The sequence below is a fragment of the Sus scrofa genome, chromosome 14, assembly GCF_000003025.6.
Source record: "Sus scrofa isolate TJ Tabasco breed Duroc chromosome 14, Sscrofa11.1, whole genome shotgun sequence".
NCBI lineage: Eukaryota > Metazoa > Chordata > Mammalia > Artiodactyla > Suidae > Sus > Sus scrofa.
This window is the reverse complement of record NC_010456.5, coordinates 32,502,162-32,520,548: the sequence shown is the minus strand read 5'-3', so window position 1 is coordinate 32,520,548 and position 18,387 is coordinate 32,502,162. Positions and strand designations below refer to the sequence as shown.

The 18,387-nt window shown below is 48.3% G+C and overlaps 1 protein-coding gene across 1 annotated transcript in view; it reads right to left on the bottom strand.

The window, feature by feature from the left end:
- Positions 1-18,387, bottom strand: part of CUX2 (cut like homeobox 2) — a 275,414-nt gene that overhangs the window by 66,646 nt on the left and 190,381 nt on the right. The window lies entirely within an intron of this gene.

Here is an 18,387-nt window from a genome sequence, read left to right as displayed (position 1 = left end):
GAGAAATGAAGGCTAAAAGTATGGAGTCAGAAAGTCTGAGTTCAAGTCCCAGCTTAAGTGCATCTGGCTGTGTGTGTGACCTTGGGCAAGTCACTGCTCCTCGGATCTTGTTCCCCCGTCTATCAAATGGGGTAAATAACAGAACCTACCTCTTAGACCTGTTGTGAGGACTAAGTGAAGCTGTATATAAGTGCTTAGCACACAGCAGGTACTAACAATTATTACTATTATTCCTGTTAGTAAAGGGCATTGTCGGAGGTTAAAATATGACACGTTTTGTGGGAAAGTGGGACACACTTGGGGAATATTTCTTGTCACTAAAAATTAAAGAGAAATTACTGAATCTCTAGTAAGACATCAAACAGTTTCAGCAAGTGTTGCGTGACAGAGTTATGTGAAACAGTTCCTGACATACCAAAGGTGCTTGATAAATGTTTCTTGACTGATAAATACATGAATGACTGAAGAACCTAGTGGTGAGGAGCTACGTTCATGCACTTGTTCTCTTGCTCGTGAATTTTTTTTTTTTTTTTTTGGCCAAACCTGTGACTTATGGAAGTTCCCAGGCCAGGAATGGAATCCAAGCTGCAGCTGTGACCTACACCATAGCTCTGGCAATGCTGGATCCTTAATCCTTAACCCACTGAGACACAGCAGGAACTCAAAACTTTATTTTTATTTTCTTTCTTTCTTCCTTCCTTGCTTTCTTTCCCTCTCTCTCTCTCTCTTTCTTTCAATCTGGCTGCTGCATGCAGCAGCTTGATGTGGGATCTCAGTTCCCAGACCAGGGATCAAACCCAGGCTGCAGGAGTGAACCTGTGGACTTTTTTTGTTCTGCCACTGCGACTCCATTTCTGGGGCTCAGCACCATCTCATCCCTCTACTCCTGGCTGCGAATTCTGCATTCTGGCCTCACAGCTACCTCGATGCTGGCTCTTGGTGGACCTTGGCACAGTCCTGGGCTTTCCTGGCATATGGCTGGAGCTCCTGGCACCCACAGGTCAGCATCCCTACCTCCTCAAGGACACAATGGGCTGGGTATCCCCCTTTGGACTGGAGCCGCTTTAGTCTCCCTGGCATCAACATATCTTTCCCTCTAGTGCCGACTACCTCAACCAGGAATCTATCAGAGCATCTACTTGTCAATCGCCCTCTTTCAGAGCTGGGCTTTTCTCGAGAATCCTGGTGATGCCATTTGGGGGAGTCTGTTATCGACCTTCTCCCCTCGGTGTATGCACTGTGAGTGTGTGGCCTGCTGCCAAGGAGGAGCTCAACCTAATTTGTTCAATGAACAAATCCAGGTGGGTTGCACAGACTCTAGGTCCTGTCTGTGATGCCGTCGTGGAGAAATGGCAGGGTCCGATTCTGAGACAGTCTGCTCACAGAGGGACAGGCCCTGAAGCCAGGTTGCCTGGTTCAGATCCCAGCTCTACCGCTTATTATCTGTGTGACCCTAAACAGGAGGGTCACTCCAATCCCTGTGTCTCTACCGCCCCAACTACAAAATGGGGATAATAATATGACAGCCTCCCTCAAAGGGCTGCTAGAGGATCAAGTGATTTAACACAATGTGAAGCCCTTTGCAAAACTCCTGGCATGCATTAAGCCCCATTGATATGTTACCTCTGCCAAGGGGACAGGTTCTGCCTAGTGCTGGGTGATAAACTCTATCTGTGCTCATCTCTGGGTCCTACAAAGACCACCTGAGAAAGGCCCCACCTCCATCACAGCAGCGCACCTTGGGAATTTGAAAACAGCGGCTCCTCAACAGCTTCCAGTATGACACCATGAACCTCATGTGGGTACTAAGCACCTGAAACATGGCAAGTCCAAATCCAGATGTACTGTGAGTGCAAAATATGCACCGGATTTCAAAGACTTAGTTCAAAAGAAGAGAATGTACACTAGCTCATCAGCATTTCTTGGGTTGCTTACATGTTGAAGTGATAAAATCTGGGATATGCTAGGTTAAATAAAATATATTATTGAAATTAATTTCACCTGTTTCCTTTTACTTTTTAAAATGTAGGTACGATAAAGCGTAAAAGTTCATCCATGGATCACATAACTCTATTGGACTGTACAGCTTGAAGGTTCTCCAAGGTCCATAGAGAATTTGCTGTTTAAGAGACACAGAGAGAAATGTATGGTGGATGTTGAGCAAGTGATTTTACAAAGCTCTTTAAGCTCTCTCGTTATTCTGAGAGCAGTCTCTGATCTCTTCTGGAGTGAATGACAGTCTCTCATTCATTCAACAAACACTTCCTGAGCACCTGCTATGTGCCATGCACTGTGAGCTGAAAATTCAGTGATTAATAATGCAGCCTTGAGCCCCACCCTTATGGGACTCACAGTCCAGTGGGGAGGCCGACATTAAAGCAGATTCCCCAGATAATTCATTAATTACATGTGCTAAACACATCAAAGGAAAAGTACGGGGGGTTGAGAGTGTGTAAGTGAGGGGAGACTGACCCAGTTTGGTGGATGGAAGGCACATCAGGAATTATCTCCCCAGAAGGGGAAGATGGTGATGGACAGAAAGAATATTCTTTTTTTTTTTTTTTTTTTTTTTTTTTTTTGGCTTTTTAGGGCCACACTCATGGCATATGGAAGTTCCAGGCTAGGGGTGGAATCGGAGCTGCAGCTGCCAGCCAATACCACAGCCAAAGCAACGCCGGATCCGAACCACGTCTTCAACCTACACCACAGCTCGCGGCAATGCTGAATCCTTAACCCACTGAGCAAGGTCAAGAATGGAAGCCATATCTTCATGGATACTAGTCAGGTTTGTTACTGCTGAGCCATGATGGGAACTCGCAGAAAAAATATTCTAAACTCTAGGCAAAGGGAAGATTTTTTCACTCTTGCTAAGATGTCCATCCAAGACAATCCCTGCTCTGGGACTTGCAGCTGAGTGGCAGACACAGCTATGCCAAAGAGGAAACATGACACAGGGCACGGTGATGCTAACCCTGGAGTCTCCAGAGTCATGTGAGGAGCAAACAATTAATTCAGAGCCTGAGGGGGCATCTTCGAGGCATTACTGTTACCACTACCAATAAATGTAATATTCAAAGCTCACCACGCACCAGATGCTCTCACTATTCATAATCATCTCTCTCAATGGACACATCAATCACTGGAAGTAGCTGCTATCATTAGTCCCATTGTACAGATGAGGAAACCAAGGTTCAGTGAGATTAAGTGACTTGCCCAAGGTCGTCCAGTAAGTAGATGGCAGAGCAAGAGTCACGCCAGGTCTGGGGGTTCAAATTACTGTTCTAAATCCAGGTGTGGGCCCCTTTCTCCTGGATAGAAAACCATCCCTGACAGTCACTCGGACCCCGTATGGATGCTGCTGCCTTGAGATGCCACCTATGGCTGTACCAGGTCAGGAGATGCTGACCTGCAGTCCAAGAAAAGTCATGAGAAACAAAAGCAATTCATTTCCCGATCCCCAGATGGAGAATCATCAAAGACCAGCCAGCAGAACGTCGGAGAGCTTCATTTTACAATTGTCCGTGCTGAGCACGTGTGGTAGTCAGGGTCTGGGGAAAAGGCGTAAGAACATTCTACTGACTTTTTTTAAATGAGGAATTCAGGGCAGAGGTGGGGGCAGGTTCCAGAAGATTCGTTTAATGTTCCCCTGACCCTACCTGCAGCACCTCTATCCATTTGTGGTGCTCTGAGTTGTGTACTGATTGAGTGACTGTCGCCTGGTGGGGGGAATGGCAGTCTGCCCACTAGAGCTGTGCTGTTCAGTACAGCGACCACGAGCCCATGTGGCCAGTGAATACCTGAAACGTGACCATTCAAATTCAGATGGGCTCTATGTGTAAAATAGGGGATTTCTAGGTCTTAGGATGAAGAAAGGAAGGTAAAATATCTCAAAAAATTTTATATTGATTTCATGTGGATAATACTGTGGACAATCACGTTAAATAAAACACATCATTAAAATTAAATTCACCTCTTTCTTTCTACTTTTTAAAAGGTAGGTACTAGAAAAACTTAAATTACTTATGTGGCTTGAGCTCTATTTATACTGGACTGCACTGGTCTGGATCAAAGGTTAGGAAACTATGGCCTTTGGGTCAAATCTGGCCCTTCATCTGTTTGTGTAAATAAAATTTTACTGGAACACAGCTACGGTCATTCTTTGATTTTTTATCTATGGCTGCTTTCATGCTACAATGGTGGAGTTGCATAGTTGTGACAGAGACTTTGGCTGCAAAGCTGAAAATATTTATTGTCTGGCCCTGAACGGAAAATGTTTGCTGATCCCTGCTTTAGAGGTTCACCTAATGGTTGGACAACACTTTCAAAGCAGAGATCAAAAACGACCCTGGAATGGTACTCAGTTTGAATTGGTCGAAATTTAGGGCTTTCCATAGTAAATATGACTCTTGAAGACAGCAGCCATTTGGATGTCCTGCTTCATTCAGTCTTGTTTTAGAGCAATGACCCAATTTCTAGAAGGCCGGGCCTGATGGCGTTAGAGCCTGATCCAACGCTGGGCCCAATGTCATGAAGCATCTCTTGGCCTTAGTTTCTTCATCTATCAAGTGGGAAAACTACTCTCCAGTTGCCTAAGAAGCCGTTGGGGGAGGAATGAGCTAACATGGCAAAGAGTCCCATGGAAGTTGTCAAAAAGCTTTCTAATAAAGCAGATAATTCTTCTTTCAACCATACAGGATGTCTTTTCCAAGAGCTGCAACTCTAACGCATTTCACCCACGTGCCCAGAACAGGTGAGCTCGGCATAAATAAAAGGCCATGTGTTTCTGCCTCATGGCTGGGTCCTACCACGCAGAAGGGCAGGAGAAAAGGGTCCAGAATGACAGATTTGGCTTGTGACAGGCAGATCTTTGAAGGCCATCTGGGGGAGGAAGAGGGGGAGGAGAAGAAGGAGGCGGCCAGCTACAGACACCAAGAAGGTCACCATCACAAATAGCTCAGCGTCTGATGAAGCAGGCGGCATTCACACTACCCGTTGTAATATGAGGGGTAAAAATGTGTTTGGTCCCCTGAGAATGAAAGTAACAGGTGTAGAACCGGCTAAGCCGGAGGAGAGGCAAAAAGCCTGTTCTAGCTGCCTAGCATTTGTCTGTCAGGTGGTTAAAAACGTCAAGTTTGGGGGGCCCCTGCGGCTAAGCTTCCACGAGCTCACCGAGGTAGCAGCGACAACATCTCCAGGCTATCGAGAACGGCTCCGTGCCAAGCTCTTCACAACAAATGGTCAGTTTCCGGAAACAGAAGCTTTATTCCGTGCTCAGTGCCTTGTCTTTGGAATCCCTGCCAACAGCTTTAAGACATGAGCCCTGTTCCTGCTCCCATTCAATGGAGGAAGAAACTGAGGTTCAGGGAAGCCAAGCCACTTGGCCAAGATGAGAAAACCAGGTATTGACAGAGGCGGTATCTGTGCCTGGCATCCTCTCATTCCAGGGCCCAGAACTGCTACTAGAAACGAGTGCTTCTCAGGGTGTTGCACAGTCCCTCAGGTGTGAAAAGAGGGACTTGTGATCAAGCCTGCACCTGCTTGTTTTTCCATGGATTGTATGAAATCTATTGGCAATTGGACATTCTGCCAAGAGATGCAGAACAGAGTGCTCGTCAGCTCAGCTCAGAACAGGATTTTCCCAAATGCCTTTGGCCACAGAACTTTTTCTTTGGATAAGAGACTTGGAGCCTAGTTCAACATTTTGAGAACAGCTTCCCTCTACCACTGGGTCCTGGGCTCTGGGGAGGGCAGGGCATGGTGGTTCTGGGCAATGGGGCTGGGGGGGATCTGATGTGGCAGGAATTCTCAAAGAAACTTAAGAGCGATGGGCAGTCGAGAAGCAGGTGTTCAGAGGGTCCCAGAATCAGTACCTCTGAGGAGGCAGAGGAATGAGATCTGAGGAGAAAAGGACTCAGTCCAGAATGGCCCAGGGATGGGAGAGGTGCCATCTGAGGCCTGATTCTCCTGGGGTGTGCAGACCTGGAGGACACACGGGGAACAAAGAGGAGCAAGAGGAACGAGGGGAGACAGAGAGGAACAAGGTGCGGAGAGTGAGGGTTACCCAAAGAGTGAGGGGGCAGGGAGGACAAGGGGGCTGGATGGAGAGCAGAGGAAAGGAGGGGCTCTGAGTGAAGAGGGAGCCTAGGTGCAGAGTGTGGCGGGGGTGTACCCAGAACGAGGGGCGGGGCTGTGGGCCACGGAGAGGAGCAGTAAGAAACCCTGGAGGGTGAGAGGCAGGGGAGTGACTGGCTCAGACACGCTGGAGGGGAAGGGACTTGCCATGACTGCTCAGGGGCTGCTGCAGGGGTTGCGGAGGTGATGGTTCAGGTCTAGGGTGCTGCTGGAGATGAGGGAGAACAGAACTGATTCAAGAGATGACTAGCAGATATATTCCTGATCCAGGACCTGATGGGGAGGTGCATGGGGGTGCATTTAACCAAGAGAGAGGAGCAGCTCAGGGAGACACACCACAATATCAGTCTACAGCCAGCTGAAGATCTTTCTGGCTATGGTGTGAGAGGTACTGATGTATTCTAGACTGTAAAGATTCCAGCCCAGGGATGAGAGGAAGGCAGAAATTTCAAAGAGGCTCAATCTTTCTAAGTTCTCAAAGTGGGTTATCTTACAAGGTACTGAGCTCCCCATCAAGAGAGGGATCCAAGTACATGGCCATCTACTCTGAAGCTATAAAGGTACTCAGGGAGGTTTATACATTGGGTGGGGATGTGTGTGTGGCTAAACAGTCCAGAAGGCACACATCTTATTCTAAGGGTCTATCTATATGATACATCTCTTTTACTTATAGTGATATTTTAATGTGTACCACTTGTAAAAGGGATAACAATTATCTTGTTGGGCTGATATGAAAATTATTACTATCAATAGCAACAGTGACTACTGAGCACTGACTGTCAGGTCCTGTGCTAAGTGTCTGACACACTAACTCATTTAATCCTCATAATTCAGAGAGAGGGGAGTGTTACTGCCCACTGAGCAGATGAAGACATCGAGGCAGAAGATGAAGGCAACACACTGTGAGAGCTGGACTTAGACCCAGCTCAGTCAGACTCCAAAGCCCATGCTTCTAACCCCCACTTGGGACAGAGTCTCTGGTGGGAGAGTTTGTGGAAGGGACTGGAATATCTGAAAGAGCTGAGGAGCTAGGCTGGCAGGGGGGCAGGGGATAGTAAGGCCAGGAGGAGCCAAGTGCCTGGGATTTCAGCAGGCCCCAGATCCCCTGCCCCACAGAGGCCTGGTTCCCAAGTGATTACTGACACTCTCTGCCATATATCACTGATGTTGCTGAGAAATGCAAATTACAATTTTTTTTTTTTTTTTTTTTTTTTTTGCTTTTATAGGGCCGCACTCGAGGCATACGGAGGTTCCCAGGCTAGGGGTTGAATTGGAGCTACAGCTGCTGGCCTACACCACAGTCACAGCAACACACGATCTGAGCCACGTCTGCGACCTACACCATAGCTCATGGCATCCCTGGATCCTTAACCTACTGAGTGAGGCCAGGTATCAAACCCGCAACCTCATGGTTCCTAGTTGGATTCGTTTCTGCCATGCCACACTGGGAACTCCCAAATTACAATTTAATGCTGGAGCTTAAATAAGAAATTAGAGTTTGATTCTTATTTTTGGTAGCTGTGGCTGAGCTGGGCTCTTGTGGCTCCTGCCTGGAAGGGCAGAAGGCTGGAACCCTCTCTGTCTTTTGTCTCTGGGGCATCCCTGAGGGAGGGTCGGTAGGGGTCCCAGAGAAGCCCCCTCTGAGCTGAGGCTTGGGAGTGAGCATCAGCTGGTTCTAGAGCCTTATTGGGTGGAATAAAATTTAGCCACCTGTCACTGTTTTGAATTCTCAGGTATAAATCACAAATTCATTTTGTCTTTTTTTTTTTTTTTTTTCTATTTCTTTGGGCCGCTCCCGCGGCACATGGAGGTTCCCAGGCTAGGGGTCGAATCGGAGCTGGAGCCACTGGCCTACGCCAGAGCCACAGCAACTCGGGATCCGAGCCACGTCTGCAACCTACACCACAGCTCACGGCAACGCCGGATCGTTAACCCACTAAGCAAGGGCAGGGACCGAACCCGCAACCTCATGGTTCCTAGTCAGATTCGTTAACCACTGCGCCACGACGGGAACTCCCACAAATTCATTTTGAATCATCAGATGTAAGTCACTAATTCAAATTCGAGCTTGAGCTCTGAGACCCACTTCTTCCACGGCTGTAGGTCCCACTTCTGGATGCTTCTCCCAATGCCTCAACCTGCAACAATGATGGACACAGGCAGGAGTTCAGTAACTATAATAATAGGCATTGTTTACTGAGCATCTACTATGTGCATGTCCCAGGGGGGTCATTATGCCCCTGCCCACAACCCTCAAACACATATTTAGTGCTTTACATGCATTAACTCACTCGATCTTTGCATAACTCTCATGAGGTGGTGTAATGGACTGAAAACTGTGTTCCCCCCCAGTGTAACTATATTTGAAGATAGGCCCTTTAAGGAGGCAATTAAGTTTTGTTTTGGTTCTTTTTTTTGTTTTTTTGTTTTTGCTTTTTAGGGCCATGCCTGCGGCATATGGAAGTTCCCAGGTTAAGGGTTGAATTGGAGCTGCAGCTGCCAGCCTACACCACAGCCACAGCAACGCCAGACCCGAGCCTCGTCGGTGACCTACACCACAGCTCACGGCAACACTGGATCCTTAACCCACTGAGCGAGGCCAGGGACTGAACCCAAGTCCTCATGGATACTAGTCAGGCTCATAACCCACTAAGCCACGAAAGAAACCCCCTAATTAAGGTTAAATGAAGTCACAAAGGTGGGGCCCTAATCTGATAAGATTGGTGTCCTTATAAGAATAGGAAGAGGAGTCCCTGTCTTGGTGCAGCGGAAACAAATCCGACTAGGAACCACGAAGTTGTAGGTTTGATGGTCCTTGTGGAGCCAACACTTTAAAGGCAGAGGCAGGCAATAGAAGAAATCATGATCCAGAATATGAGAAACTGATCAAGTACAAAGGAGGAAAGAAGGCTGGGAGGGGAGTTCCTGTTGTGGAGCAGTGGAAACGAATCCGACTAGGAACCATGAGGTTGTGGGTTTGATCCCTGGCCTCACTCAGTGGGTTAAGGATCTGGCATTGCCGTGAGCTGTGGTGTAGGTCGAAGACGCAGCTCGGATCTGGTGTTGCTGTGGCTCTGGTGTAGGCCAGCAGCTACAGCTCTGATTAGATCCCTAGCCTGGAAACCTCTTAAAGAGACAAAGGACAAAAAAAAAAAAAAAAAAAAGCCTGGGAGGGAGACAGGAATCTGGGGTAGGGGTGTGCGCCCTTGGGAGGACAGCTGAGCAGACTTGAAGAAGAGGAGGGAGTGTGTGGTGGAGCAGATCTGGGGAAGAGTGTTCCAGGCAGACAGAATAGCAGGGACAAAGGCCCTGGGGCAGAAGTTTGTGAGGCTTGTCTGAATAACAGCAAAGAGGCCAGCATGGTGGGAGAAGGTGGGGAAGCGGGAGGGGAGGAGAGGAGGCTAGGGATCAAAGGGGAGGGGCAAAGCTCTGCCGGTGGTGGTGAGGACCCAGGCTTCTTCCCCTCTCATTGTGAGGACCCGGGCTTCCCTGAAGGGAATGAGGAGCCCCAGGAATGAGGAGCCTTGGGAGGGTTCACAGCAGATGAGGGAGATGGTCCACAGACATTTTAACAGAATCCCAATGGACTGGGGGGAGCTGGGAGACCAGGGAGGTGGCTGCTTTAATTATCCAGGAGAAAAAGGATGGCATCTCAAGAGCGGGGTGGTGGCGTGGAGGTGGGGAGAAGTGCTGGGCTTCTGGATCGATTCTGAAAGTCCAGCCACAGGATCTGTTTCTCGGAAACACAGAGTAGATGTGGGGGCGGTGACAGGAAGAGGGGAGTCAAGGACACTCCATGGCTCAGGGTGAGAACAACTGGATGATTCTGAACAGCAGATGCTGTGATCTTCCTCTCCCTCAGGGTCCATGACAGGACAAGTCAGGAGTGGGCACTAAATCAACATGGACTGAATGAACAAATGAATGAATGAGATCAGGAAGGAATTTAAGAGGCTCTCTGAGCTAATCCTTCTGAACTACAAACTTAAATAAAACCCTGCATCTGGAGGGATGATGGAGAATGATACCCTCTAAGGAGCCCAAACTAAGCTGCAATTCTGAAGGCTCTGTGGAGCTCTCTCGAGGGTTCTGGAGTAACACAGTGTGAGGGAACGGGGCCCCAGGATCTGCCCCAGAGGCCCAGGCATCTCAGGGAAGCCGATAGCAGTGTGGGAAACTGGAAAAGCTGGTCATGGGAGCGGGCAGACCTGGGTTCTGGTTTCAGCTGGGGTCTGTGTCCCTGTTCACCTTTCGGCAAGTCACGTCCCCTTTCTGAGCTTCAGTTTCCCTGTCTGTAAAGTGAAGGGGCTGGGCTTAAGGTCTCTGACTCAAATTCACCCAAGTAGATAAACAGACACTCTCCTCCCCGCACATTGATCTGCACCTCCCTGGGACTTTAATCAAAGGCAGTGCAAGGCCTTAGAACCCACTGGGCTTGGACTGAGGGGTGGGTCTGCTGGGAGAGGATGAGGGAGGAAAGAAAAACACTGTGCAATTTTACTCTAATATTTGCAATTATTCCCAGGCTAAAAATAAGGCACAGAGCAAAGTGTTTTCAAATGTTGGCATTAATGAACACTTTTTATCCAACATAATACAGGCCCCCAAATGCATTTATGCCAGGCTCCCTGAGATCTCGGGAGCAGTGCCCCACACCGGGCTGGCTTTCATGGCTTGGAAGCGGTGCAAAAATGTCCCACAAGCGCAGGCTGGCAGGCCTGCTATTAGCAACAGTATAATCATCAATTACATCCAATCACAAACTACTGATTTCATAATTATCAAATGAAGTTCTAACTTCTCACCTCCGCTTAGTGGCAACTAATATAATCTCTCAGTTCAAAAAAGGAAGGCTTTTTTCTTTTTTTCCTGTTCCTCTCATGCTCTCTCTCTTTTCCGGGGAAAAGAATTTCCAGGCCTCCACGTAAGACTGCATTTAAATTGCTTGTCACTCAAAACAAAGGCGAACCACTCATTTGTAATTCACCAGCCACCTGAACAGACTGCCTGTTTTCCTTTAAGCATCCATGCACCGAAGCACAAAGATCATTTTTCTATTGTTAAAATTGTATAAGCCGGGGCTTTTTTTAGCAGCGAATACACAATTTCACTTCTCTTCGGAGGGCTCCCAGCATAAAAAGTGACAGGAGGCTTTCTTCAGTGCCTTACAAATAAATTTTGCTTTGGGGTATTAAAAAAATCAACTATGTGCTCATATAATGAGTTGAAAAACTATCAAGGCCCTTTATATATGAAGGTAGGACAGAAATTACGTTTCCTGTCCTGCCCAGGGTGTGGCCAGTATATGTCAGATGATTGAGATTCATTCTCCAGGGTGCTGGAAGCATCTGTGTCCAATTTCCTCTTTTAGGGAGCTGCAGCTATCACAAATGTGGCTCCATGCTGACTGGCATTCGGCTGGCAAGCCACGAGAGTGGAAACAACCCAGCAGTGGGTGCCCCAGCTCAGACCTTGCTGTTCCAGGCAGGCTCTAGCGGTGTGCCCGACTTTCTGGCTACCTCGCCCCCAGGGACAAGCCACGGATGACTGCCACGAGGCCCCTGCATGCAACCAAATTCCCTGGCTCAGCCTCCGACAGCCAGGCCCACCTCGACAATAGCTCAGTTTTTCTGTCTAACCGATTATAATCATAATACCTTCCGATCTTAATCTGGAACTTTTTATAATGACAAGGACCTGTCATAGGAATTAGTGCATCTGAGCCTCCACACACCCCTAGAGGACGGTTCCTGTCTGAGATGCCCAGAGAGGCTGATACAGCAGTCCCAAGTCACACAGGAGGGGTCGAGGCAGGGTGCAAACTGGGTCACTGGATTCAGAGCCAGCTGTGCAACAGAGAATTTGGGCCTGGATTTGTGCAGCTTCCCATTTGAAGTGGGAGAGCAGCTTCTACTTTCAGTCAATTAGAACAGACTCAAGTTAATCCCCCAAATGTCCCGTCCTTACATCTGACTATGCCATGCTTTCCCGAGTGGAAGAGTAAGGAAAGGAGCTCCTGCCACCCCCACCAAAAGCTATTCATAAGCCACAGCCAGTCTGTTCTTTGCAAGAGCCGTGAGGACTAACAAAGACGCCTGATTTAAGACAATAGTGAAATTCTGTATGATACTGTGATAGTGAATACACTTTATGAATTTGTCAAAACTCAGAAAGGACAACACAAAGAGGGAACTAATGTAACCAAATGATGGACTTGAGTTAATAATACCATATCAGTAGTTCCCATTGTGCCTCAGTGGTAACTAACCCAATTAGTACCCATGAGGATGTGGGTTTGATCCCTGGCCCTGCTCCGTGGGTTAAGGAGTCCAGCGTTGCTATGGCTGTGGTGTAGGCTGGCAGCTGCAGCTCCGACTAGACCCCTAGCTTGGCAACTTCCATGTGCCACGGGTGCGGCCCTAAAAAGAATAATTATGATAATAATAATAATAATAATACCATATCAGTATTGGTTCGTCAGTTGTAACAAAGGTACTGCATTAATGCAAGATGTTAACCACAGGGGAAACCGGGGTAGGGACCTCTATGCTTTCCGCTCAAATTCTCTCTAAACCTAAAACTGCTTTTAAAAATAGTCTATTTTTTGGAGTTCCCACTGTAGTGCAATGCGATTGGCAGCATCTGTGCGTGCCAGGATGCAGGTTCAATTCTCAGCCTGGCACAGTGGGTTAAAGGATCCGGTGCTGCCCAGCTGCAGCTGTGGCCCGGATTCAATCCCTGGCCTGGGAACTCCATATGCCATGGGGCAGTCAAATAAGGGAAAAAAAGAAATAAAAAAGTCTCTCGGAGTTCCCGTCGTGGCGCAGTGGTTAACGAATCCCACTAGGAACCATGAGGTTGCGGGTTCTATCCCTGCCCTTGCTCAGTGGGTTGACGATCCGGTGTTGCCGTGAGCTGTGGTGTAGGTCGCAGACGTGGCTCGGATCCCGCGTTGCTGTGGCTCTGGCGTAGGCCGGTGGCTCCAGCTCTGATTCGACCCCTAGCCTGGGAATCTCCATATGCCGCAGGAGCGGCCCAAGAAATGGCAAAAAGACAAAAAAAAAAAAAAGTCTCTCTCTCTCTCTATATATATACACTGTCATACCTGTGGCATGTGGAAGTTCCCAGGCCAGGGATCAAACCCAAGAGACAGCAGTGACAACACTGAGTCCTTAACTTCTAGGCAACCAGGGAACTCAAAAAAGTCAATTAAAAAAGAAAAAGAGAGTAGTGAATTCATATAAAGCAGGTACTAGGTACCAGGCACTGCTCAGTGTTTATCACATTAACTCATTCAATCTGTACAACAAACAGCCCTATGAGGTCAGTGTCATTATCTTCCTGATTTTGCTGGTGGGAAAAATAAGACATCAGAGAGGTCTACCTTGCCCAAAGACACACAGTAATTGGCAGAGGTAGGATTCACACCATGGACTCCAGAGCATGTGTCCTTAGCCATGAGAGGAATGGGATCATCACTGGATTTTCTGCAAAAGCCTGCCCCTTTCCCACGAGGTTCTGTTGTGCGTGAGTGTCCTACCTTGCTGTGGGTATCACATGGCACAATAGGGGTCATGAACAATGGGTCTAGGGCCAGACACACCCCATGGACATGTTTTCTTGGACCCTCCAGTGTTTTAAAAATATTTGAGCCATAAAAATTCATCTAGTTACATACTTAAGATTTGTGCATTTTACCATATGTAAATTATACCTCCATAAAGTACTGTGAGCATGAAAATGTATGCATATATATTGAGCCAGCATTTAAAAACCCAAAGAGATCCAAATTGCTAGCTTTTCTTGGAAAATCAGAGGATCTGGCCAGCCTGGGCCCACATTTCCACCAACAACTGCTGCCTGGGACCAAGCAGCAACCTCCTATGGAGACAGGCTGGGGGTCGGTAGTTCACCTGCACCTCCTGTGCACCTGCACTACAGGTGTGGGAGCCCATCGACACTGGTAATTTCACTCTGGCCTAGACTGACACCCCTTTTCCCCTCACTTTGTTTTCTCCACATTCTTCTTGAGTTCCATCAGCCCCCTCCCCCAACCTCACCCTTCAAATAGTGATTTCACAGGGGGATGAAAAAAAGGAGTGATGAGCAGGGTGTCCTATACGGGTGCTACTTCTTGCTTCCGGGCAGCTTCCTGGAAAACTGCCTTTCCAAACTGCAACAGGATCCCTCTACCCTGAATACAAAACAAGTAGGCCCTCCCAACTCAAGTTCACCTGGGCCCAGAGCAAAAGGGCCATTTAGAGCATCTGGATGATTCTGTGCCTTCCTGAGTTGTGAGAAACTCATAAGCAGAGTTGAGAAGGACCAGAAGGGCCTGGCATTCTCTGTTGTGATGGGAACAGTGCAGCTTAGTGAGCCCGGGAGGAAAGAGGAGAATGGGGTGGGAGGAGAGCACAGGGACGCATGCAGTTAGAGCTTAAGAGAGGCCTATCAGGAGTTCCTGTCGTGGCTCAGCGGAAACAAATCCGACTAGTATCCATGAGGATTCGGGTTTGATCCCTGGCCTTGCTCAATGGATTGGGGATCCAGTGTTGCCATGAGCTGTAGGTTGAAGATGAGGCTCGGATCCTGAGTTGCTGTGGGTGATTGTGGCATAGGCAGGCAGCTGTAGCTCCGATTAGACCCTTAGCCTGAAACTTCTGTATGCTGCAGGTACAGCCCTTAAAAGCAAAAAAGAATAAATAAATAAATAAAAGTAAAAAAGAGGCCTGTGGATTCAAGGAAGGGCTAAAAAGCACATGGGCTTTGGAGTCAGGTCTGAAACGTGCATCCTTGGCTATGTAACTTTGGGCAAGTCATTGAGCCTTCAGAGCCTCGGCTTTCTCAACTGTAAAATGGGTACAATGATGTGAAGAGCTGCCAGGAGAATCAAATCAGGGAGGTGAAGCCGCTGGCACGGAGCCCCCCTGTTGGCACTAATGATGAACGAACATCTTTCCTTGACCTCTTTGTGCCTCGGTTTCTCCACCTAGAGAGCAGGGATACCAAGATCCAGCTTAGGTGTGGAGACACCAGCAGTTAAGAGATGCTTTGTTCACCGTTAAAATACGGGCTGAGGTTGGCCAAGCCACAAATGGCTCTTGGGATTTCTAGGCAAAGGAGTCTGAGGATATAAGAAACTGAAACACAAGGGTTAGAGCCAAATCACCAGCATGTGGGCGGAGGGTCTACAATGCCAAGAATCACCTGGCAACAAGCAGCCTCTGAAACACAGGGCAGTCCAGGGGTCTGTGCGCCGGGCCCCAAACACTTCTGCTCCTCCTGTGCTCTGGCTCATGACCCTGACCTGGCCTCTGAGCTCTCACTGCCCCATGCTTTATCAACCATGTGCTGTGGCACTCCTGCCCCTAGAGGGAGGCTTGCAGGGGTCCCAGGGGGCTGCAGTCTCCCCTCCTGAGGCCATCCTGGGAAGTTCTCTGAAATGCCAGCCCAGAAGAGCTGAGTTAAAAGAGCATGCGTGCCCTTTATGGAGAGTTGGCCACCCAAATGCCACTGAAGCGCCACCTGCCCAGGCTTTTAAATATAGTATCGTCCTTTCTGGATGTCTCTGTGGAGTGTGGCTCAAGACAGCCTCATGAGAGTCTCAGCCGGACACTTGGGGCACTACTCTGTCTGCTGCCCAGTTTGTGCAGCCAGGGGCCGCAGGTTCAGCTTCCTGAAGTGGGCTGATTCGATTCCCAGTGGAATTCCATTCCCAGGTTCCCCACTTCTTTGTGGCCTGGGGCAGGCTCTGGCCTTCTCTGAGCCTTTGCTTCCACATTTGAAGATAGGCAAAGAGACAGCCCTTATAGATGTTGGTTTTACTGTTATTAATTATTATCATCTTCAATGTGTTAAGTACTATGCTGAGAAGAATAAACCCCAGCCCCAGCCCACAAGTCCTAGAAGAAAAAAGAGATAGACCATAGAAAAGGGCAGAAAGCAATCAGCATTTTGAGGAGGGAGAGACAAGAGGGGAGGGGTTAATTCTGCAGGGGCACTGGCTAGAGAAGGGCTTCCAGGAGGTGGCACTGACTTGCAAAGGATGAGCAGGTTATTGAGCTGCAGAGGAGGGAGAGAGGGTGGCATGTGCCAAGGTAAGAAATGATCTGGTATAATCAGACAATCTCATCGCTTTTCCCGCTAAGCCCAAGGCTGCAAACATGGGGCTGTGGTCTAGATGCCCTCATGCATTTGGCTTTGTTCAGTTTTAAAAACTGTTCTTTTTTTGGGGGGGAGGGGCCCACAACTGCAGCATATGGAGGTTCCCAGGCTAGGGGTCGAATTGGAGCTGTTGCCACCGGCCTACACCAGAGCCCCAGCAATGCTAGATCTGAGCCGCATCTGTGACCTACACCACAGCTCACAGCAACACCGGATCCTTAACCCCCTGAGTGAGGCCAGGGATCCAACCTGCATCCTCCTGGATACTAGTCAGATTTGTTTCCACTGAGCCACGACGGGAACTCCAAACACTTCATTTTTAGCCAACATTTAAAGATCAGGAGTTACATAAAAATTGAGCTTTCCAGCTTGCCAGAATGTATAGAAAATGTGGCCATAGAGGGCCTCATTCCTGTGTCACAACAGCATAAAAAATGAAAACGGTACTCATAGTGACTACTTTCTGAGTGCTTAGAGTGTGCCGGGCACTCTCTTATGTGCTTTATGCAGACTAAGTTGCAAAATCCTCATAAAACCCCTACAGGGTAGATTCAGTGATGTGCTGGTAAGGTTTAACAACTAGTTATCTGATGGGGAAAAAAGAAAGGGTCCTAGTTTGTAGTCCATGGTGGTACAAGGACTTCCACCATGATAGATTCAAGCTACCAATGTCACTGACCAACTGAGGAGTTTGGTGTATGAGTCTCTCCAGCACAGCAATGGTGGGTGTTGTTATTGTTTCTGCTTCTCGGATGAGTAAAAGGAGGCCCAGAAAGATCAAGAGACTTGCCAGAGCAGAGGTCACAGAGCCAGGAGAACGAGCAAAGCAGGAATCTGGGGACAGGTAGCCTGGCTTCAAGATCTGCTCTCAGCTCCCACAACACGCTGCAAGACCAGACTGCAGGATCTGCCCTAGCTGGGTAATGGCCACTCCCCAGGTGGCACACAGAGCCCCTGCTTGTCTCAGTTCCCATTCCTCTCTGTCATCTCACCTGTGCCTGGCTGTTCACTCAGCTTTCCTGTGGGGAACCTGTGGGAAACTGAGCTTGCAGCCCTGCTTTAGGGTATGAAATGTCATCCAGCCCCCAGCAGTACCCCCTGTGCTTCTGGGGACCCCACCAGGTACCTGGACACAAACAGAAGGCACCAACGGTGGGTGACAGCCAGCTTCTTTTACTCTATCCCCTGGCACCTGACACAAAGCAAACCTTTAGTTCAAATGATCACTTTTTTTTTTTTTTCCCATTCTCTCTGCCAGGAGCACTAATAGCATCAATTTCATGAAAGCAATTTCTCTGTTCCCCTCCTCGCCTCCTACCACCCTATACAACAAAAAGTGGAGACAATATGATTTATAGGGGGAAATATAGCAAAAACTGTTCACCTTAGGTTGGAAATGCAAATGATGCTCTCTCCCTTGTGCTCTGCTGGGGGAAGAACTTCCTTTTATTGGGGGAGGGGGCTCAGATGGGGAACCCAATTTTCTTTGCTGTTTTTCAAAGACAGGCAGTACTTGCAGAGCCCCCACAACCCTCATCCTCCCAGCTGAGAGCCCAGGATGGCAGAAAATGAAGGAGAGGCATATGTTTGGTAGGAAACATGGAAATAATCAAGGGTGAGTAGATTCATGTAAGTAATTTAATTACCTCGCACAGCAATGAAATCTCTGGGTTTCCGCTTCCATTATTAATGATGAATATTAACTATCAGGGGACAGCAGCTATGTTTTCCTGACGTAATCAGGGAGGGAGGTTTAGGTGTTTTCAGGTGGCCATACCTGGATTGTCACTGATCAGGCTGGTCCCTGCCTCTAGCTGATCCCTACCCCCAACTTGGAATTAACTGGGAGATACATTATATACCTTGTGATGGAAACATGCTGCAGCACCTATGACTAGACTTGCCAAAAACATTGAGCCTGAATATGATCAAGCCTCTAGATCCAACTGCCCGTGTGGAGCAAATACAGGGGAGAGAGGAACAGGTCAAACCACACTACAGGGACACAATCAAATCAACAAAATTCTAGCTACAGGTGGACGTGACTTGCCCAAGGTACCACGTGCTAGTGGCAGACTGGGATCTGAACCC